Source organism: Macrotis lagotis, chromosome X, assembly GCF_037893015.1.
Source record: "Macrotis lagotis isolate mMagLag1 chromosome X, bilby.v1.9.chrom.fasta, whole genome shotgun sequence".
In the NCBI taxonomy this organism is placed as follows: domain Eukaryota; kingdom Metazoa; phylum Chordata; class Mammalia; order Peramelemorphia; family Peramelidae; genus Macrotis; species Macrotis lagotis.
The window spans coordinates 680,839,777-680,863,289 of NC_133666.1; the positions used below are offsets into that span (position 1 = coordinate 680,839,777).

Here is a 23,513-nt window from a genome sequence, read left to right on the forward strand (position 1 = left end):
GGCCAGATGTGAACTCAAAAAGGAGAGTATTCCTGTATCCAGAACCACCTAGCTGTCCATTATCTCATTAGCTGGAATGGAGACAGCCTTGCAGTCAAAAAGATCTGAGTTCAGTTTCAGTATATCCCTGACATATACTAGCTGTGTGATACTAGGAAAGTCTCCTCGATTCAGTAAGGCAAGGATTCATTAAATTAACATAGATAGATAGGTAGATAGAGATAGAGAGATAGACAGGTAGACAGATAGGTAGATAGAGATAGATAGATAGACAGACAGGCAGACAGGCAGACAGGCAGACAGACAGACAGACAGACAGATAGATAGATAGATAGATAGATAGATAGATAGATAGATGATAGATACAGTTGGATAAAAAGACAGGTGGATAGATATAGATGATAGCTATAATTAGATAGATAGTAAAGGATGGAAAGATAGATATAGATGGATGGATGGATAAATATAGATGGGAAGATAGATAAAAGTTATATTTCAATATAAATTGGTTTTCTTTACAGTCTTACTTATTTTATTTCATATGTATAATATAAACATTTTCAGCAAGGGTCCATAAGCATTACCAGTATGCCCAAGGGATCTAGGAGACACAAAAGGTTATGGATCCCTTCCTTCTGTCTATAAATTGCAGAACAAATGGCAATCTGCAATGGAAGATGTTTCTTCACTAAGAGTTCCTTACAATAGGGAAATCACAGTTCTAGTTCTCTTCCTTCTCTCTGTTTAATTGGGAGAGGCAACATGTTATAGTGAATAGGAGGAAGCCTTTAGAGCTGGGAAACCCTGGATTTCAATTCTGTTTCTGACCTATGCTAGCTGTATGACCCTGGGCAAATCACTTGCCCTCAATACCCCCAGAAACTCTCTAAGACATTAAGTTATGAAGCAAAGGGTCATTCATCTGTGTTGATAAGGGGAGTTTGCTCAGCTGCCTCATCAGATAATGGCTAGACAGATGAAAACATAGATATGCTTACAGGGAGGAAGGGAGGAAGGAAGAGAAGGAGGAAGGGAGGAAGGAAGGAGGGAGGGAAGGAAGGGAAGGAAGAAGGAAGGAAGGGAGGGAGGGAGGGAGGAAGGAAGGAAGGAAGGAAGGAAGGAAGGAAGGAAGGAAGGAAGGGAGGGAGGGAGGGAGGAAGGGAGGGAAGAAGGAAGGGAGGAAGAAAAGTTGAAGACAGCAAGGAAATAGCTGAAGAAGTGGGACAGCTAGTTCAGGTGTTTTACTGATGAGAAAAGAAGAGAAAGGAGCCCAATGGGGCTGAGGTCTGGTGGGACACTGATTCACATGAACTTGACCTTGGGCAAATCAGAGCTTTCCTGGGCTCCCAGATCTGGGGTCCTTTGGCTTGGGTAAGAGGAGTGATGACAGAAAGGGTGAACAAGGCTTTCTTGGAGAGTTCTCTGAAAGTTCAGCTCTGCTCTTATCGGAGGCGAATCAGCTGGTTGCCATGACAACGGAATAGTGCATCCAGTCCTCCTGGTCCCTGATTAGGAGGAGGTAGTGAGGGGGAGAACCACTCAGGAATTCATCGCTCGCCTCCTTCTTCCCTCCTTACCTCCCCACAGCTGGAAGTTGAGTGCGTTGGCCCTTGACTCTTATTTTGTCTCTCCACTGAAGGCTGGCTTCTTTTAAGGTGGCTTCCAAGTTGCCTGGCTGGTAGAAAGGAGAAACTACAGAAAAACTAGGGTTTCCTTGGAGTTTGAGATGTGGCCCAGGTACTAAACTGTCTGTAAATACATTCAGAGAAGAATGTTAAGCTGGAGATGGACCACTGAAGGACCTCAGAGAGGGCCCTGGCTGGGAAATAGCTCTCTTTGTCCTTCTAGCTGAACCTTAAGAATCCCTTCCTTCTGTCTATAAATTGTAGAACAAATGGCAATCTGCATTGGAAGAAGGTGTTTCCTCACCAGGAGTTCCTTGCAATAGTGAAATCACAGTTCTGGTTCTCTTCCTTCTCTCTGTTTTATTGGGAGAGGCAACATGTTATAGTGAATAGGAGGAAGCCTTGGAGCTGAGAAATCCTGGATTTCAATTTTGTTTCTGAGCCACGCTAGCAATGTGACCCTGAACCTTGTTTTAGGTCAGGATTCTCATCTTGTCCTTTGTGATTAAAGAGGACTAAAATTGACGTCAGTATCTTTGAGACAAATGACAGCGTGTCTTACTGTGGCCAATCAGATCAATAGTTTGGAATGCTCTACCACAGGTCAGGCACAAATAGTCCTTATGAACACCTGGGATGGGTACTCTCAATTTAATAGATGAATATGGGTTTGGGCTAAGTGACTTGCCCAAGGTCACACAGCTAAGTATGTATTAAGTGTCTGAGATCAAATTTGAACTCAGATTCTCCTGATTCTAGGGCCAGTGCTCTATCCACTGTGCCACCTAACTGCCCTGATATTTTATATTCTAAAGGTCCCTTCTCACTCTGACATTTTCTTTTCTAAAATCCCTCCCACTCTGACATTCCCTATTTTAAGGTCCTCCCAGCTCACATTCTTTCTCCTAAAATCCCTTTTTAACCTGTTATTCTCAGTTTTAAGGTTCTGGTTCCTTAGAGTTACAGACACAGGAATAATCTATTGGAAAGAAGGTTGAATGCTCTAATCACAAGAGCATGGAGATTCCTGCCTGAAGCCTCCATTACAATGGGGAGAGTAAGGAAAAGAGAACAAGAAAGGAATGAGAATATACTACATAGGACATAGACAGCTAGACTTGGAGGCAGAAAAATCTGGATTCAGATCTAGTTTCTCAACTTACTGAGCTAATAGCAGGTCATACAACCTCTATTGATGTCAGGTCCCTATCTGTAAAATGGGAATGATAATAATCAGTACATAACATCCAGAATAATCAAATGAGATACCATATGGATCAAGTATTATGTAAATGCTATTGTTATTTCATTACACACCCTCTAAGGGGTGGGATCATTTATTTGTTTTGATCTACTTCCTGGGCTGAAAGGGACCTTTGAGGCTATCAACTTCAGCCCCCTCATAAAATGGAGGAGGGAGGTTAAAGAAATTATCTAGGGCCAACCAGTTGTAAGTCATGGAAGCTAAATATGAACACAGGTCTTCCTGACTCCCAAGACCAACAGTCCATTCACTACACTACTCACTTGTATGTAGGTTGCTCCCCTCCCCTCACCCCAGCAGAATGTAATATATTTGAGGAAAAGAACAGAAATATTTCTTTGTGACTTTCCATCCCAAGCAGTGCCTATCACTTAATAGTTACTAAATATGTTTTCTGAATTGAATTAACTTGATTAAGACTTCTCAATTGTAGCAGTAAGGAGCAGTAACTGGGGCTTGACCCCAAGGGCACTGCCATCCTGGAAGTTGGGATAAGGGGAGGTGATATATGCACTACCATCTTAGGTGGATATGGTAAGCTTACCTTCTCTACATCAACTACTGCCCCTGCCAGGCAGAAATGAGGTTCATATCTACATTCTTGGCCTTTTCTTTAAATTCTTTCCAATACACCCTACTGGCCCTCAGGAAGGGCAATTGAGATTAAGTGAGCAGAACTAGTAAGTGTCTGAGGATCAATTTGCTCTGGAGGAGAAAGTATCCCCTCACTCAAATCCAATTCACTTGCTTGTCATAGAATCACCTCCCAGATGTCATGGTCTTCTTTGAGAATGGAAGATAAACTTCATCATCATCACTGCCACTGCATTTCTTCATGGTTGTTCCCTTCTCATGGGATACAACCACTGAAGAATCACGATGTTGTTTTCTCCTGGCCCAATGAACTTCCCCACTCTCCACTGAGTGCACAGCTCTCTTCCCTCTCCTGGCATCCCTGTACACATGTTTGGACTCTGCCCTTCTTCTTGGCACCACCATGGCCCCCACACCCAATCACTTCTGCCCAAAACAAAAACCAACAACCCCCTCCCCCCAACCTCCTAGATACATCTCTGGTTTGCTTTGGTAACCAAAGACAGAGGTTGGGTGGGGGCTGGAATGGTTTGATTTTAAAACTCATTCCTCCTTTGTTGGCTTTCATTTTGAAAAAGATAGACTCACTGACAGTGATGGATACTTTTTCTTGCCTTCTTTTAAATATTGGCTGGGTTTGGGCTCCTTTCCCTGTCGCCTCAGGGACCACATAGCTTATCAGATAGATTGATTCTGAATCCCAAAACCTGTTTTGATGAGATGTCTGGAGGAGACTGGGGTATAAGAACAAATGCAGTTTGAGCTTACATTTTGACTGTGTGTGTGTGTGTGTGTGTGTGTGTGTGTGTGTGTGTGTTGAAGAGGAGAAAGCTGTCAAGAATGTGGAGAGGTTTTTGGCACACCAATTCACCAATATTAACACATCTTCCTTTCTTCAGTGAAATAAATGCTTTGTTCTTGGTTTCTACCATGACCTGGCTACGTGACTTTGATTGGACTAGTCATATCACTTAGGCTCTTCCTAACCTCTAAAAAGGGCAGCCAGGTAGCTCAGTGGATAGAATCCTGGGCCTAGGGTCAGGAAGACATCTTTTGGAGTTCACATCCAATCTCAGACATTTACTTGTGATCTTAGGCAAGTCCCTTAACCCCGTTGGACTCAGTTTCCTCATTTGTTGAATGAACTGGAGAAGGAAATGACGGACCACTTCAGTGTTTCTGCCAGGAAAACCTCAAATGGGGTCATAAAGAGTCAGACATGATTGAGCAACAACACAATCCTCAAAAAAAATGTCTTATAAAGTACCATCTTTATTTTCAAAATTTCATGGTCTATGATTGCAAAGATCCTTTTTTTTGCTATGATATTCTGGGTTTTAAGAACCCTGGCAATCTTATAGTCTAAGTTGGGACCATTCAATGTTAAATAGCAACTAATTACAACTCTCACAGCTCAATCCTTTTCCAGGGACTATCAAATTTTCCCTGCCAAGTAAGTGAGATGCAAGTTTTTTATAGAATCTTAGGGTTAGAAAGGATAGAGATTTAGCCTATTTGGAGGAGTTCATGCAATAACCACCCAATATAATTTACAACTGGGTCTCACAGCTCTTGACTGAAGGTTTTTCTGATGTCTAACATAATTCCACCTTGATAACAGAATGACTCTGCCCCTGACAAAACCCAAGTGACAAAATAGAATGAAAAGAGAACTGATATTGGACTCAGAGGACACAGATTCAAATCCATCCTCTGATTTGTTATTTTATGATTGTCTGACCTTGGACCACACACAAACACCTTTAAATTGTAAGCTCCAGGAGGGACTATTTTTGATCTCTTTTTTTTGTAGCCATAGAACTCAATATAGAGTCTGGAAAATAGTAGGGGCTTTGTAAATTTTTTTGAATTGAATTGAAATTAATTTTCAAAGTCCTCCTTTCTAAAAGGAGAGGGGTAGACTTAATATTCTCTCAAGTTCTCTTCCAAATAGTGATCTCATGTTTCAGCAGTGGGTGGATATTTCCAGCAGTTCCCTGCTGAGTAGGTCCCATGGTACGATTTCAGACACTCATCCTTGAAAGGGATGGAAATTAACCAATAGCTATTTTCTATTAATTATCCTAGAGTTTGGAGAGTATGAATTGTGTGCCAAAGTTGGTATTATCTACCATATGAAGGTGAAATGAGCTCAGCTTTACAGTCAAGCTACTCTGCTATACTCTGGAGATACAAAGACAAAAGCAAACCATTCCCTGTACTCAGAAAGCTTGCAATCTAATGGGAAGATACAATATGTACACACACACACACACACACACACACACACACACACACATATATATTTGCAAATATAAATCATATTTAAAAAGCTGCAAAGTGATTTCAAGACATAGATAGTGTACCATGACAACAGTCGCAAAGACAAACAACTTTGAATGACTCAGGAACCTTGATCATTGCAATGATCAATCACCATTCCAGCGGACTTATGACAAACGGTTCTACTTACTTCCTGCCATAGAGGATAAGAAGATGCAAATTAAGATACATATACATTCTATCAGTCCCACTCTTTGTGACCCCATTTTGAGTTTTCTTGGCAAAGATACTGGAGTGGTTTGCCATTTTCTTCTTCTTGTGTGTGGTCCAAAGTCAGACAATCATAAAATAACAAATCAGAGGATGGATTTGAATCTGTGTCCTCTGAGTTCAATACCAGTTCTCTTTTCATTCTATTTTGGGTTCTGTCAGGGGCAGAGTAATTGTGCTATCAAGGTGGAATTGTGTTAGACAGCAGAAAGATGTCTTCTCATTTTACAGAGAAGGAAACTGAGTCAAAAAGGGATAAATGACTTGTCCAAGGTCACACAGTTAGGGAATGTCTGAGGCTGGATTTAAACTCAGGAAGATTAGTCTGGTACTCTATCCACTGTGCCTTGTGGATAGATAGATAGATAGATAGATATTAATATAGATTTATAGATACAGATAGATATATAGATAGATAGAGATTATAGATATATAAATTTGTATATATATAAATGTATATATAATATATAAATGAAGAAAAGATATTACTATGATATGCCTATATCACATAATATGTATATACCCATGCACAGAAATGGATATACACACAAACACACATATAGTCACATATATACGTGTGTGTGGTATGTTGTGGTAAATATAAACATGTGAACACATGTATATATATATGCCTATATATATATATATATATATATATATATATGTGTGTGTGTGTGTGTGTGTGTGTGTGTTCTCTATGTAACTCCATATAATATATATAGGACATGGACAATGCAGGGATTACTTTTGATTGCTTATCAGATTTATCAAAAAGCATTTCGTTTTCTTTTTTTTAATGGGAGAGGGAGGTAAAGAGAAAGAAAAGGCAGATTTTGAATAATTAAACACAAAAAAATTACTTAAAATATTTATGTAGCATTTTATGGTTCCATAGGACCATCTTTGACTTAGCCCTTAGTCCAATGCCTCATCTGAGCAGGCTGTTAATAAATGCTTGTTGATTCTCCAAGAGATAGAAAAGATCACAGAGATCATAAGTTGATGAGATCTGCATATGGAGTTGGAAGCTACAAGAAAATCTTCTCCAAGAGGAAGAAAAAGAATGGGGGGGGAAGAAGGGAAGAAGGGCAGAGGGAAGGAGGAGGAGGGAAGGAAGCAAAAAGAATGATGCAGTCTCCTGTTTCCTGGTCTAATGAAAGAGTCCTGATTTAGAGTTCAAGTTCCTGGATTCAAATCTCAGTTTTTCTATTTACTAGCTTTGTGATCTTAGGTTAGTCCCTTGTCCCAGGGACCTCAATTCCCCCATCTATTCAGGGAGGAGGCTATCCTGCATGGCCTCGAAAATTTCTTTCTCATCTAAATCTATGATTCCATGAATGCCTACTATATGTACATCCTTGGAAAACTCACTCTACTTCTCTATTATCCTATCTGTAAAATAGAAAGTTTGGATCAGATGAATTCTAAGATTTTTTTCCCAGTTTTCTCCCCATTGTACCACACTGTCTTCTCTCTGGACACTGGGGATCCCTGATGGAGCATCATGAGGCCAAGCTCATGATTCCCTTTACTGAGGCTGAGACTATTTGGCTTCCAGTCATCTTCTCACTCCTCCATGGGGATGCCAAGTCTGGGAAAAATGCAATAATGCTAAATAAAAATCAAATATTGTGGTTGTTATTCATTTATGGAGCCCTCATATTTTACTAAAGCACTCCAGCTGGTACACACAGATGCCCTTGTCTCTTTGTAATGACTTTGTCTTTTCCCTCTAGCACTGAGACTCAGAGCTGTGCGGCATATCCAGCTGAGGAGGGCCCCCCCAAAAAGCTGAGGCAGCATGCAACTCGGGAGACCTCCATTGTCAATGGCTGGGAGCAGGGAAAGGCTAGCCAGGAGCTCACACCTATTCGGACACACAGGTGAGTCTCTATGCTTGCCCCTCCCTGGAGCCATAACTAAGGTAGGATAACCAGGGATTTTCCACAAGATACCAAAACTTCATGGTGAAGATGCCATTGACTGGTGGGTAGTGCTTCAGTGACAAGAGCTCTTCATTTGGAGTCAGATGACCTGGATTCCCATCATGGCTCTTGCCATGTGTTGACAATCTGAGCCTGTTTCCTCATTTGTAAGAGATGATTGGCCTAAAGGTTGGATCTGGAATAAGATGACATAAGTTCTAATGCCAGCTTTGCCACTTGCTACCTGTGGAACCTCGGGCAAAGCACTTGCCAACTCTTGCCCTCATTTTCCTTCTTTGTAAGGATGACCTGAAAGGTCTTCTTCCAGATTTTGTACGTGGACAGTCCAAGATTTCATCTTCCCAAGGACAGCTTTTAACTGTAGCTTTAAATTCATATACACACCCTGCCTTCTGCCAGGCTCTCTGTCAAGTAGTTAATGATCTGTAAACACTGAGATTTCCTAAGGGAGGGACCAAAGGAGCCCAACATTTTCCCTGTGTAAAGGGGAGAATCCTTTCATGGAGGGGAATTTATCTCTCCTCTAATGTATGAGTTTTGTAAATTAAATTTTTTCCCATGAGAAACTTTCCTTCTCTCCCTCACCAATATTTGCCAAGAATTTTACATTATAGATGCAGGTCAAGAAAGTCATCTCAGTCACCTAATCTAGAGAAGGTTCTGACACACAGGAGGACCAGATCCATGCTCTAAAGTCTTGTCTCAGTCTTCCAGGACAGCACGATTAGAATCCTCTCGGTCAAACCCTGTCTAATCACATTACCAGAAATTATAACATCCTGCTCAGAGGCCAACTGGGAGAAGTTTGGCAATGTCCTTGAATGTCCAATCTCAAATCTCCAAAGCTCATTTGGAAGGAGCAAGGGAAGAGGAAGGGCATAGAACACCTGGGTTACTCCTCCCTTTTTTCCTCTATGATTCTATGTCCCCTCATCTGTTGGGATGACCCTAACCCTCCAAGGACCATGAGGTTCAGTGGCAGTTGGCCCTTTGAAATCATCGAATGTGGCTCCTTAAGGACAGAGACATAAAATGACTTGTCTAGAGTCTAGACAGCTAGCTAGAAAGTAGTAGAACTGGGATTCCAACCCAAATCTGGAGATGGAAGCTTTGAAACTAATAAAGACCTTATTGACCTCAGTTTTACATATGAGGAAACTGAGGTTCATTTGTGCTTCTACTTTTAGGGTTTTTTTTATAAGACAATGGGGTTAAGTGACTTGCCCAAGGCCACACAGCTAGGTCATTATTAAATGTCTGAGGTCGGATGTGAACTCAGGTAGTCCGAACTCCAGGGCTGGGGCTCTTTCCACTGTGCCACCTAGTCGCCCTGTGCTTCTACTTTTGGATCCTGAAAGTCCAAACTTTTTAGGCTGAGCCACACTACCTTCCAAGAGAATGAGATAAAGTCCTCGTCAATGGGGAAGTTAGCATCAACAACAAAGGCAGCCAAAGTTTGGTGGGCCAGTTCAAAGACACCCACCGGCCCGCCCACCCCAAGTTCAGCCTGCTCTCCCATCCATGAGCCACCGTTTCTTTGCTCTGCCTTCTGAGAATGGCTACAAGAGCAGAGGAGGGACGCTCCACACTGTCATATCTGCAGCCTGCTCACCTGCCAGGCCCAACATCCCCGTGGCAGGGCTTTAATTAGACTTTGATTACAATCGGGCAGAAACAATTAAATCCTATCAGCCCGTGAGAGCCAAGGCCTGGCTTCAAAGGCAGAGGAAGTTATCTTCAGAAGACAGAGAAGGGATTTCTGCTCAAGGCAGGCTGGCACTGAGAGAGGAGGGCAGGGGGAAGAGGGGAGGTTGGAGCCTTTAATAATTATCCAGGGAGCAAGGGGGAGGGGAGCTCGAAGCTCATGGTCTGACTTTGAGAAGGAATGTACAGTATCACTGAACATTAGAGGAAGGGGTGTGAGGACACACTATGTTAGAGCTGGGAGGGGTCTTAGAACAGGGGATAGCAGAGCAGGAGGGGTCTTAGAACAGGGGATGGCAGAGCTGGGAGGGGCCTTAGAATAAGGGATGTCAGAGCTTGGAGGGCCTTAGAGCATTAAACTTCAGTCTAGAAGAGATGGTAGAGGTCATCTATTCCAACTCTTGTTTTCAAGGTGAGACTCTTATCTGGGAATTTATGGAGAGGCATTTACCCAAGGTCTCCCAGCCCATGCAGAATTTAACCCTAGATCCTTCTCTCAGGCCAGTTTCCTTGTAGTTGTAGACTTCAGGTTAACATGTCTATGGTCACCTGACTTGAATATAGCACAACAGCCTCTCTCATCCAGAACACAGGTCACACTTCTCTGTTCTCCAGCTTTTCTTCTTTTCCTTTAGCACAGGCACATAGGAGGCTTTTCATATATGCTGGTTGACTAATGAGTAGCTAGAGGACCCCACAGCGCCCTGGAATCAGAAGACCTGAGTTCACATCTGGTCGCAGACACTTACTAGTTGTGTGACCCTGGGAAAGTCACATCATTCTATTTGCCTCAGTTTCTGCATCTGTAAGTTGATCTGGAGAAGGAAATAGCAAACCACTCCAGTATCTCTACCAATAAAACCCCAGATAGAATCACAAAATTTCTGATATGACTGAAAACAACTGAGCAACACAAGCAACACTTTATTTTCCCAGGACTAGCAGTACAAGGGCTATCATTCATAGGCTAATCCTCTCCCATTCTGATTGGCAGAGTAGCTGTGCCTTACTGTCTCTGACCTGGACCGATCTCTATCTTAGAGCACATGCTCCTCCACCCTTTATACCCAGTCCCCCTACCCACCTCCCTTGCTCCTGAGGGCTCACCAGATTCAAGCTAAACTTACTGTAGATCTCATTGCCTTAGTTATGCATCAGCCTCAACCTCTCTGGCAATTGGGATTACAGGTGTGTGCCACTAAGCCCAGCATCTTTAGAATCATAATAACTAATGTTCATATAATGTTCATAAGTCTTTTTAAAAATTTATTTAAGGCAATGGGGTTAAATGACTTGTCTCAGGTCACGCAGCTAGCTAATTATTAAGTGTCTGAGGTCAGATTTTGAACTCAGGTCCTCCAGACTCCAGGGTCATTGCTCTATCCACTGCACCACCTAGCTGCCCCTGCATTATTATTACCTTCCTTTTACAGGAGAGAAAACAAGCCTTGTTTGGGGTCACACAGCTAGTAAATGTACAACCTAAGATTCAGACTCAAGTCATTCTGTCTCTATACCCATCAACCTCTCCACTATTCCAGGATGACTTCTCTCAAGAAAGACGCAGATAGTTGGCACTACAGTGTATAGAGTGCCAGATGTGGAGTCAAGAAGTCCTGAATTCAAATCCAGCCTCAGACCCTTACTAGCTGTGTAATCCATGGCAAGTCACTTAACTCTGTTTGCCTCAGGATATCTGTAAAAACAGGGATTATAATAGCACCCACCTCCCAAGGTTGTTGTGGAGATCTGTTAAGATAATAATTATGAAATACTTAGCATAGTGCCAGATATGTGTATTTATATAAATATTCAATAAATATTAACTATTCTCAATGGAAGTCCACTTCCATTTCTAGTCAGACATGTCCTTTGCTAGGATTATAACTCAAAGGCTCAAAGGGATCTCAGAGGTCACCAAGTCTACCTGCTTCATTTTTACAAATGTGTTAGCCAAGGTCATGGAATTAATATATGGAAGAGCAAGATTTGAATTCAAGTCCTTTGACTCAAGTCAGTGCTATTTCCACATAATAGACATCAATCACTTTCAGTAATGTGCTCTGATTTTCTGTGAAAGATAAAGATACACTCATCTATTTTCCTGCCCTCTCCAATACTGAGGAGATCTGTGATCCCATGACCCTGGGATTCCAGAAATGCAGATTACATCGCTGCCTGTCCAGCCTATGGAACTCTTCTATCTCTTCCACTAACTTGATGCAATAAGTCTATCCAATATAGTGGAGGCCTTTTCTGATTTCTTCCAAAATTGCAAATTTGCAAAACTATTCCATTTTCTCTTCGCCATTCCCTCCCCAATTCTCAATTAATAATCCATTGCGCCTTGCCCATATCACCATGTGTCTCTCTCCATTGTGTTAGGAAGAGCCAGGTTTCCATTTCTGCCTCTTTTTGGTTTTTGGAAGCAATGATGTTCCAGGTTTCACTGTCACACAGTAATAGTAAAGTGTTAATATTGAAATGAGGCGGCTTGGCTTTCCTGGAAATCTTAGGGTCCATAAAAGAGCTTTGCAACTTCCTAAAAGTGAACCAGACCGCTTCCCATTCAATTCAGGGAGATGGTAGCTGATAGAAAACTGGTCAGAGGGAGGAGGTAATTCAGATCATCCTGGCTGAGGTCAGCTCTCCACCTCAACACACAGTAGGTGCTTAATAATGTTTAAAAAATAGACTCTATAATCACACTTATTTTTCCTATTCTCACTGGCCAAATTTTTCAGGGTCATCTTGGCCTTCCCCTAGTTAGGGTGAATTATTGAAGTTAGCCCACATTTGCATTTCTGAATGCCAAATGACTCTTCATCCCAAATCATCCCTTTTTACTCCTGAAATTGTGTGTTTAACAGCCCTCAATCCAGTCCCATTATCCAGGAGATAGCTTGAGTTCATTTGCCTACCTCCTGTGCATTTTAATTTAATTGAGATGGAACCTGCTTTGCATGGTGAAAAAATGCTCATGCCTAAGGATTAAACCTTTAAAGGTGGCCTCTGGGGTGGGGGTGGGGTGGGAATGGAAGTATTGGTGATGGCTCTCATTCCATCACACTTTGGTAAATACACTTTTAATATCAGCTCTTATTTAACACATTATTAAACTGCAGTCAGAACAGTAGAGGCAGCCGTGACTCCTTGGGGCCTAAATGCCAATTAATTATTTAAAAAGTTATTTATTTACCAAGGTGAACCTTTTGAGTGTGCAATAATAAATCTATTACTGAGCTGTTAACCTCCATAAATACACTGAATATAATCAATTGCCACTTGGGTAACATACCACCCTTCTCATTAGATCTACATTAACTCCTTATTTGAGATACTTAATTTGAAGTGTGACCAAATTAGGCACGGAATGTTAATTAAGCATTGGCCCTACTTATTGGATGAACTGGGAATCAGGATCCCTTAGGACTGGCAATAATCCCTCGGAACCTGATGGTAGGATCAATGAAACCAGAGTTGCAACTAGTCATGTTTTCATCCCGGGCATGGGATGTACCTCAAATGTTGGGGGGCCAAGGGGGGACCAGAGCAAAGGGGAAAGGAACAAGTTGAGCTGTTGGCAGAGATGCATGAAAATAGAGAAAACCATCTGGGGTGTTGTCTCCACGAGGAGAAGCATGGCAGCCATTTGGGAGTGTCGACAACCGACTAGTGGCAAAGTAGTATACTGGCTAGAACATTATCCTCAGAAACAGGATTCAAGGCTCATATTTGCAACACTGGACAACCTGTTTCACTCCTCAACATCCAGGTACATCTAAGCTCTATTGCCAAGAAGGAGTTGATCTGCATTGACAGAGGAAGTTTCTTTACTAGAATTCCCCACATGGTGAAATCACGGGTCTAGTTAAATTTTTTTTTAATAAATCCAAAAGCATCTATCAAATGACCCCCTAAATATCAGACTCTGTGCCTCCTATTGGAGATGCCAAGAAAAAGAATGAGATAATCCCAACTCACAACAAGCTTACATTTTAATTGGGGAGACAAGGTCATGTAAAATTTTGTTCTGCAATAAAGATGAAGTGAATTGTTATAAGATGGTTTTCAGTGGCACAGCTGGGAGTGCATTCCACCTGGGTGAAGGAAATTAAGAGAAGTTAGGAAGACGTAAATTCAAATTCAACCTCTGATACTTCCTAGCTATATGACCCTAGGCAAGTCACTTACCTCTGTTGGCCTCAGTTTCCTCATTTGCACAATGAGCTAGAGGTGGAAATGGCCAACCATTCCAGAATCTCTACCAAGAAAACCCCCAGAAGGGGTCTAGAGATTCACTGGACATGATCGCAATGACTGAACAGCAACAATTTTGTAAGGGAGGGTACTGCCAGCCAAGATGGTTCCTGAGCCAGATCAACATTTATTAAGCACACAAGATACTGCCATTCAACTAAGTATTAGAGGAAATAGAGGAACCCTATGGGGGGGGGTGCTAAGGAGAGGATGTATTCTAGGTATATGGGATGGTCAATACAAAAGACATGATGTGATGTCTGAGGAAGAGAGAGGAGGCCAAACTGATGATTAAAAGCAGAGTCTGTAGACTGTAATGGATTGGCCTTGGGGTCAGAAAGACCTTAGTTCAGAAGCTGATATATCCCACCTGAGTGACTCTGGGAAATTCACCACAGCCCCAGGCAACTCTCAATCAGATTATTTAAGTGACAGAAAACTTGCCAGTCCTCCCAGGTTCAATTCAAAACTGAACAGCACATTTCTAAGACTTTTAAAACATTTTTATTTCTAAGCTGCCAACATAATACCAACACCATCCCCAACTGCCCCACCGTAGTTACAGCTCCCTTAATGTTCATCCTTTGTATCTCCTACAGTGCTTTCCGAGACAAGGACTTGACTCCACCACCTTCCTCCAGGGGCAAGAAGAAAAAGAAGAAATCGGCCCGGAAGAAGCGAAGGAGGTGAGGTCTTCCTAATTTGGAGAAAGAACAAAGGGGCATCAAGGAAAGAACACATTGTAGTTTTCTTGTCTGGCACCAAGCTGGAGAAGCCCCAAGTTGAGGTCAAGTAGGCTGGAAAAGTCTGGAGGACAGGATTTGAGAACTGATTTTGACTTTGTGTGACCAATGGACAAATCATTTCACTTCTCTGTGAACCTCAGTTTCTTCACATGTAAGATAAGGAAAAAGTCTCCCACATACATTGGGACCTTAATAAATACTTGAATTTAACTAAATTAAAAGTATATGCCAGATTGAAGTATGGGGAAGGGTGATGATCAAGGGGAACTTTAGTCATTGGAGTTCCCCAAACACTTGCTGAAATGCCAACTCGTGTTTCTAGGGAAAGAGCCAACCAGAGCATACGTCCAGCTCCATAGGCTATCTAGAGCTGTATGGGATCAAACTCCAAAGCAAAGGCTTAAGTCATAGCTAAAGATACCTGCTAACTCTATATTGACTTTACTGTTTTCACTCAGTCATTTCAATCATGTCTGACTCTTCATGACCTCCTAAGGGATTTTCTCGGCAAAGACACTGAAGTGTTTTATCATTTCTTTCTCCAGCTCATTCCACAGATTATGAATGGAGGCAAATAGACTTCAGTGACTTGCCCAGGTTCCTACAGAAAATACATATCTGACACTCAAGTCTCCCTGAGTCCAACTCCAAACACTGTACTACCTAGGTGCCTTTTGCATATTGACTACAAATGACTGTTATCTAAGTTCTAATATATTTTTATTTTTATTTATATTATTTTATTTATATATTATTTATTTTTGTGAAATAATTCCCAAATATATTTTAATCTGATGCTGGTAGCACTGGGAAATGTCATGTGATGATACCAATCACCTCACACATACAGATGAGCAAACTGAGGCATTGAAAAAAGGGAAGAGATGCACCTAACGTCTGGCAGAACCAGACACTAAGTCTAATCTCCCAGCTTCAAATGCAGCATTCTTTCCATTTATCTTCCTGTCTTCCTACCCACAAGATCCTGGCACAGTGGTCATACCACAATCAGAACTTAAATGCTTTTAATTGATGCTAAAGTTAGAACTTAAAGGGGCTTTAGAGATCATTTAATCCAACCTTTTCCCCTGCGTTTTAGAAATGAGCCAACTGAGACCAAGGGAGGTAGAGTGATAAATCCAAGGAAAATTTGCAGTCAGACCTGTAACTCCAAGTACAATATTTTTTCTACTGTCCCAGCCTCCTTCAAATTGTTCATCAGCCCAGTTTCTAAATCTTATTTCATGTAATCATGTTATCATCAAACTAGAATTAGAAGAGACCTTGAATTTTATTATCCCAACCCTCTCGTTTAATAGATGAGAAACCTTAGGCATGGAGGCTAAATGATTTGTCTAAGGGCACAAAGGTAGTAAATGAGGTGGGATTTGAACTCAGATCCTCTGACTCCACATTAGCTTTAATGGTATTTTCTAGCTTTGCCATTCCAGGGGTTATTAAGGAAAACTGGAGAAGTATTGAGCATATTTCTAATTATTGAGGCAGGTATTTCATTCAATCCACAAGCCTTCATTTAGTTTCTATTATGTGGATAGAAGTCCCTAAGAATAAAAAAATGACACAATCCCAACTCTCAAGGAGCTCTCACATCTACTGAGATTTAAGAGAGAGCTGAAAAGGGGGTTGGACCCAGATCTGGGGGGGGCTTCAAAAATACTAAGGAAAGTCTCCGACTTGAGACCCCATCTGGGAGAAAGCATGGAGTTGATGGGAAATGTCACCAACCCTGAAGGGATTCTAAGTGTGAGCCAAGAAGCTTTTCTCAATGAACCGACTATGTACCAAGCTCTATTCTAAGATAAAAGTGAAAAACAAATTCTGATCCTCTAAGAGCCTACAACCTGATGGGAGACACAACATATAAACAAATGATCAGTGGACAGTCATTTATTGAGCATCTAATGCTACTGGGCTTTGGGCTCAGATGTAGGAAAGCTTTCTTGACTTCCTTCAAATCTCAACTTCGATAAGAAACCAACCCAATCCTTCTTTTTTGTTTTTTTTTTAATTTCATTTATTTAAAGAACTAGGGATAAGTGACTTGCCCAAGGTCACACAGCTAGACAATTATTAAGTGTCTGAGGCTACATGTGAATTCAGATCCTCCTGACTCCAGGGCTGGTACTCTATCCACTGTGTCACCTAGCTGCCCCCTATCACAATCCTTCTTAATCTACTTTTTTTCCCTGAGATTTCACCCAGTTTATCAGAGAAAGACAGAGACACACAGATGTGTGTGTATGTATTAAGAGAGAGTAAATTAGTAAATAAATATTAGTAAATATATTTGCAAACATAGAGATAGCTATAGTAGATTAGTAAAAATGCATACAGAAACCAATCTATAAAGAGTAAATTAGTAAACAGGTATCTAGATAGACAGCTGTAGTTGATTTTTTAAAATTAGGATTTTGCAAGGCAATGGGGTTAAATGACTATATATTAAGTGTCTGAGGTCAGATTTGAACTTAGGTCCTCCTGACTCCAGGGTTAGTGCTCTATCCACTGCACCACCTAGCCACCCCAGCTGTAGTCAATTTTAAAAGATATTAGCACTCAGATAGATTGATAGATAGGATGGATGAATAGTTAACTAGATAGACAGATAGAGACAATGGATTGATTATGATGATAACGTTTGATCTTTATTCTTGAAGAAGACCATAACATCAGGGAAGGCGATGCCATGACAAACATGAATTGGATTTGAGTGAGGAGGGAATGCTGTCTAAGTCACCAATCTCACTTTCTCCTTCAGAGCTATCTGGGTCCAGGGGTCAGATATAAATCAGGATGACTGGAGATAGCTCTGGCTGTGAAGTAATCAGAGTTAAGTGACTTGCCCAAGGTCACACAGCTAGTACGTGTCATGTATCTGAGGCTGATGATAGATAATAGATAGATAGAAGAATAGAATGGATGAATATATAACTAGAAAGAGAGAATGGATGAATGATATATACACAGGCAGATAGATAAACACAGACACATAGACAGATAGCTAGACACATAGACACACAGATGGATATATAGACAGAGAGACACATAGACAAACACATAGATGTAGACAGACAGACAGATAGACAGACACAGATAGATACATAGATCAATACACAGATAGACACACACATAGACAGACACAGATGGCTAGATAGACAGACACATAGATAGATAGATACATAGAAAGATAAACACACACATAGACAGACCAAAAGACACATAGACAGATCGATAGACAGACAGATACATAGATAAACAGACACATAGACAGGATAGAATGGATGGATAAGTAGATAGGTAGACAGATAGAATGGATAAATGATAGATAAATAAATAGATTGATAGATGGATGATAGATAGATGATAGATAGATGATAGATAGATAGATAGATAGATGATAGATAGGATGAATTGACAGAGAGACAAACTGGTATCTAGTTAGATAGATCTTTTTTTGTCCATAGTTGTTTCCATGTAGTTTCTCTCATGAGACTATAAGTTCCTTGAAGGCCAGAATTGTTTTTTGTCTTCTCTGATGTCCTCATCCAAAGCACTTAGAATAGTGCCTTACACACACACACACACACACACACACACACACACACACACAGTAGAAGCTTAATAAATGCTCCTTGACTGACTGGAGATACAAAGATAGACAGGAACAGTCTCTGTCCTCTAGAGACATCCAGTCTTGGGTTAAGGACCTTCAATGTCCAGTTCTTGCTCAGGAAATGGGCCTGCAAAGAATGAAAAATCCCTACTTGAAAGGAGACTCCTTGGTGATATTGCCGTAGCCAGAGGAGAGCTGGGTAAAGAGTTGGGACAACATGATTCCAGGCCTAGGGCCTTTCAAGACGAGGTAAGGATGTCCCTCCAGAGCTCAACTGCATCTTTGGAAAAAGAGATGCCTCAGCTCTTAAAACAGTAGTCAGAGGGTAGTGCGCACAGGTGCCTCCTGGGGGCAGCAGAGAGCAACCCCAGAATGCAGTCCCTGCTCCGTATTCCCATGGGTTTTCAGCTTCTCTAACAACCTGATGCCTGGAGCCTTTCTGCAGATGAGCTCCCTTCACCCCACCCTTACCCCAAGACTCTTATAACCTTACACACAAAAGGCAAGTCAGGCTTGCCCCAATCCAAACAAATAGGAGATCTATGCACAGGTCAGCCTTGGACTTCCAATAAAATGGAGCTCTATAGGAAGCGACTAATCAATAGATAAGTTCATCTCCCACCTCCATGCCTTTGTACAAATGTCCCTCATGCCTGGATGGCATTCCCTTCTTATTCTTTGCCTATGAAAATTCTCTGTATGTGTGAACAGGTTGGTTAGATGATACAGAGGATAGAGCACTGGACCTCTGTTAGGAAGACTCATCTTCCTGAGTTTAAATCTGCCTTCAGACACTTACTGTGTGATCCTGGACAAGACACTTAACTCTATTTGCCTCAGTTTCCTCATATGTAAAATGAACTGGAGAAAAGACAAACCATTCCGGTATCTTTGCCATGGAGTCACAAAGAGTCAGACATGACTGATCTGTCATTCACAGTGGATAGACCATTCCATTGGAAGTCATCAATAGTGTGGTTCACATCCCACCACTAACATTTACTAGCTGTGGGAGTGTCTCTGTGTCTCAAATTCCCCATCTGTACTTTGTACTCTATAGCCTCTAAAGATTCAATAATCTATAATCCCATTGTCCTAATTTTGAATTCCCAGTTGATTTTCTCCCCAAAATCAATCACAGAAGTCTGGGTAGGCCAAGGGAAGCTGGGGCAGTGGGTACTGTAAAGAAAGTCTAGCCAGAATTGGATAGAATCATAAACTTTGAGTGGTGGAAGGGAACCTTGGAAATCATTCCTTCTCTCCTCCTCAAAGTACAGTTGAAGAAACTGAGGCCCAGAGAAATGACATCTGTGACAAATCACAGAGGATATGTGCCAAAATAGCGGGGTCTTCTGATTCGAAGAGCAGTGTTCTTTTCAATTCTCTTGGTGTTAAAATGACTTCCAAGCCCTGAGGCATGCTGGGATTCCAACTGCTGAACCATTTTCAGGCAGAATTTAATCATCTGGAATAAAAAGAACTCATTAAAACAAACACCTGGGCTATTGGAGGGACCCAGGGTTGCTGGAAAGATCTCACCCTGGTGGAGTAAATAGGGAAGGAGAGCCATCTTCCTAACTTTGCTATTAGGGGAGGCATCTTTCTTATACTGCGCACACACCTCCACTGACCAAAGGAGTAGAGCCAAGACCAATGGACAGGGTGGTGACAGCTGGACTGTAAGCTTGCTGAGGACAAGAAATGATTCATTTTTGTCTTTTATCTGCACCACAAGCACACAATGTTGGCTGAATGTTTGTGAATTGGATTGGGAGAAACCATGGACACACTAGGTCAGGTCAGGTCAGGTACTCTATCCACTGCATGAATTCTGTGGGGTTGGCCTCAGGAAGACCTCAGATAGGGTAGTTAGGCTCCTTGGGCCATGGCCATCAGGTCCTGGGGGTCAGTGATCATTCACAATATGGTAGATGAGTTTTTTACATATGAGTTGTATTGCAGTGACTGGAAAAGTTGTGGAGCTATAATTCAAGAACGTATTCTAAGAATATAAATGGCGGGGAGGGCGGCTAGGTGACACAGTGAATAGAGCACCAGCCCTGGAGTCAGGAGTACCTGGGTTCAAATGCAGTCTCAGACACTTAATAATTACCTAGCTGTGTGGCCTTGGGCAAGCCACTTAACCCTATTGCCTAGCAAAAACAACAAAAAAGAATATAAACTGGGGAGTACAGCCTATCTTTTGTCTCTCCAAAGCACCCAGGACAATATCTAGTCAGCCCATAATATATATTTGTTGAACTTGTGCAGGAAAGGGAGTTTTGCCAGATAAGCCTACTTGGGATTGGGGTGAAGAAAGGAAGGAGGAGACCTGGTGATTCACTTTGAGACCCTTGGAAAGGTACCATATCATCTAACTATTAGCAATCTTGGACATATTGAAGCATACTCTGGATGTAATATGGTTGATACCTAAACAAGTCACTTCCCCTCTGTCTAGATAGAATAATCTCTAAGGTTCTAATTCCAATCCACCACCCAAATTTCTCCAGCTCTGACACTCTATTCAGAAGCCTCCCACTTCTGTCATTCTCTATTATGAAGTCCTTCCTAACTGACATCCCTTGTTCTCAGGTCTCTTCCAGTCCTGACATCCCCTTTTCTGAGACCCCTCCAAAAATCCCAGCCCCCTACCCTCCTGACCACCCAGGGGGCAGAGCCCCTCTTCCCTCCCATTTTCCTAAACTGACTCAAGACAAGTAAAGATAAGATGTTTAGAAGCAGAGTCTTGGAGCTACTGTCAGGATATAAGCATTGGGAAGAAACTCAATCCCTTTAGGACCCCATTAAGATAAGGAGCAATCATTAGAATATTCATGTGGCTTGAGGATGGCAGAAGAGTGATCCTCTGGTATTCAATACATTTAATGGAACACTGGCAAGAGGAGAAAATAGAGAGCATCAGGGAGAGCTGGACTCCAAAGGGAGATAAGTGGAGGGGGTCCTCCCTCCATCCCCCCTTACCCACTCAGTTGCTATTTCTGCTCTATGGTCCTCACCTGCAATAGCATCATTATCTTCCCAGAATCCCTTGGTGAGAAATCATTCTTTCTTCCCCTCCTACCTCATCAATCCCACCTGGACTAAAGGCAGATGGCTTTCCCAAGCTGTGGTCTTTGAACACCTCCTCCTTCCTCCCCCAGGCTCTTTCAGGAATGAGACTCTACCTCAAATGTGTCCCCTGCATTCAACCTCTGAGGTAGAAAAAGCATTGGACTTGGAGTTAAAATGACATCAAATCCCAGTGCTGAAGTTTCCTATGGACATGACTGCAGTTAAGTCCCCTCCCCTCCCTATGCCTTGTTCTCTTCATCTATAGTAAAAAAAATTACTTCATATTTTTTTTCAGAGTAGATATAGAATGTTGCCCTTCTTACAAGGCTTTGCTGCTTTGCAGCTTAATTAAGCCCATTTTTTTACTCTTTATATCTTATTTTTTACATTTTGGTTTTTGCAAGGCAATGGGGTTAAGTGACTTGCCCAAGGTCACACAGGTAATTATTAAGTGTCTGAGGTCACATTTGAACTCAGGTTCTCCTAACTCCAGGGCCAGTTCTCTATCCACTGTGCCATCTAGGTGCCCTTCCTTATATCTCATTTTAAGATTTTTGTTTTCTCTTGAGAGACAATTAATGTTAAGTGACTTGCCCAGGGTCACATAGTAAGTGTCTGAGGCTACATTTGAATTCAGGTCCCCTTGACTCCAGGTCAGGTACTCTATCCACTGCATAATAATTTTTGAGCATTTATTTTTGTATTTTGAATTCTAAATTGTCTCCCTCCTTCCAGCCCATCCATTGAGAAGGCAAACAATATATATATATATATATATATATATATATATATATATATATATATATGAAAGGAGGCAACCCATTGTGTATATATATATATTTATATATATACATATATGAAAAATCCCTCCTCTTTTTTATTCTTTGTTACAATAAATGCTTCTCTGGCAGAGATAAGGATGAAAAAGATTTTTGGAAATGCAGAGAAAGACCAAACAAAATGTATCAATTTTTTAGATATGAAAAATATTTAAATTAAAAATATTAAAAATTTAAAAATCTACTTTACAGATGTGAGAAAAGTTGTTAAAAAGTTGTCAGCTGTGAATTGTCATTGTTTTCAAGCCCTCTGCCTCCCCTCCCCCATAAGTCCTTTTTTAAGTTGTATGCCTTTTCCTTGACAGGTCCCCTTCCTATAGTCCATCGCCAGTTAAAAAGAAGAAGAAGAAAAGTTCTAAGAAGCACAAGAGAAACAGGTATTCTCCCTCATTTCTGGAAGCATAAGTTTGAATGGCTGGAAGAGAAGAGATTAGGAGATCCCAGGAGTCATCTTGGCCATTCTTTGGCTCCTTTTATAATTCCATACACAACCCATTTTCCCCTATGGTGACCATTTTCAATTCATGGAGACTTTGGGGACATCCATCAGGTGTCATGGAGCGAGACATGGTGTTAAACTCAGAAGACACCCTCCAGGAGATTAGACTCTGCTGGAGGAAGGGGGAGAAGTGTGCTACCACATCAATCAAGCAAATAAATATTAATTAAATAAGACTCCAATAGTGCTAGGTACTGATCATTTCTTTTAAAATAGTCTACTATGGGCTAGACCCTAGGAGCCCAAATGAAACAGTTTCTGCCTTCAAAGAGTTAATAATTTATAGACAGGAAAAGTAAATACAAAATATTCTTACAAAGTAGTTGTAAGAGGGAGAACGAACGGACACATGGGAGGATCAGGCGAAACCTTGGATTGGAGATGGCCCTTAAGCTAGGCTTTAGAGGACACAGGGATCAAGCTGTATTTAAGACTTGATGGAATCCCAGGGATTTGGGCTTCTGTTCACTGGGCTCTGCATCCCCCTGGCTTCAGAATGCTGACCCATGAGGGTCTGCCTCCCAGGCCCAGGGAGATGCTGAGATTCTAATTCATGAGCAATTTTCCAAAACAATTTCCCCACCTGGAAAAAAATTCAACCTCAAAGAGTCATCATGAAAACACCTGGGCTTGGGAGCTGGAGAAGGAGGGAGTTGGTTCCAGAAATAAAAACTGCTGTTTTGGTCAAAAGCAGGCTGAAAGATGAAGGGCGGGTAAGGAGCTGATTTAGGTGGAAAGATTAAAGAAGGAAAATAAACACATCTCAGCTAAGTG

General features: G+C 41.5%; 1 long non-coding RNA gene across 1 annotated transcript; it reads left to right on the forward strand.

The window, feature by feature from the left end:
- The first annotated feature begins 7,800 nt into the window (after positions 1 to 7,800).
- On the forward strand, positions 7,801 to 22,669 carry LOC141497978 (uncharacterized). Its single transcript, XR_012471502.1, has 3 exons — positions 7,801 to 7,919; positions 14,546 to 14,632; positions 22,546 to 22,669. It is a non-coding gene; the product is annotated as an uncharacterized LOC141497978 (long non-coding RNA).
- Positions 22,670 to 23,513: the final 844 nt, after the last annotated feature.